This window comes from Triticum dicoccoides, chromosome 4A, assembly GCF_002162155.2.
Source record: "Triticum dicoccoides isolate Atlit2015 ecotype Zavitan chromosome 4A, WEW_v2.0, whole genome shotgun sequence".
Taxonomy (NCBI): domain Eukaryota; kingdom Viridiplantae; phylum Streptophyta; class Magnoliopsida; order Poales; family Poaceae; genus Triticum; species Triticum dicoccoides.
Window position 1 is genome coordinate 592,307,923 of NC_041386.1, and position 802 is coordinate 592,308,724.

Sequence of the window (802 nt, forward strand, 5' to 3'; positions counted from 1 at the left end):
TCAACACTGATTTCAGTACTGAAATACAGCACCAAGATGACCCGACTCTATTCTATATCACTCATTTCGGTACTAAAATTCAGTATTGTGATTATCCATATTAATACTTCAATACTGATTTTAGTACTGAAGAACAAAACGACGATGACCCAGCTCACTTCTATATCACTAATTTCGGTATAAAATTTACTATTGCGATTATCCATGTTTATATTTCAGTATTAATTTGAGTACTCAAAAATAGCACGACTAACAGCTGACTTGGTTCTATATCACTAATTTCAGTACTAAAACTCAGTATTGTGGTTATCCACGTTAATAATTAATACTGAAAAACCGCACCATGATGACCCGACTCTGTTGTGTATCACTAATTTCGGAACTAAAATTCAGTGTTGTGATTAGCCACGTTAATATTTCAATACTGATTTCAGTACTGAGCTACAGCACCAAGATGACCCGACTATCTTGTATATCACTCAATTCGGTACAGAAGTATTGCGATTATCCACCTTAATATTTCAATACTGATTTCGGTACTGAAATACAAAATGACGATCACCCGACTCACTTGTATATCACTAATTTCGGTACTAAATTCAGTATTGTGATTCTTCACGTTAATTTTTCAATACTGATTCCATTACTAAAAATAGCACTAGGATGACCTGACTCGGTTGTATATCACTAATTTTGGTACTAAAGTTTAGTATTGCGATTATCCACTTAATATTTCAGTACTGATTTCTGTACTGAAAAAAACAAAGATCACGAGACTTAGCTGTACATCACAAATTTCTGT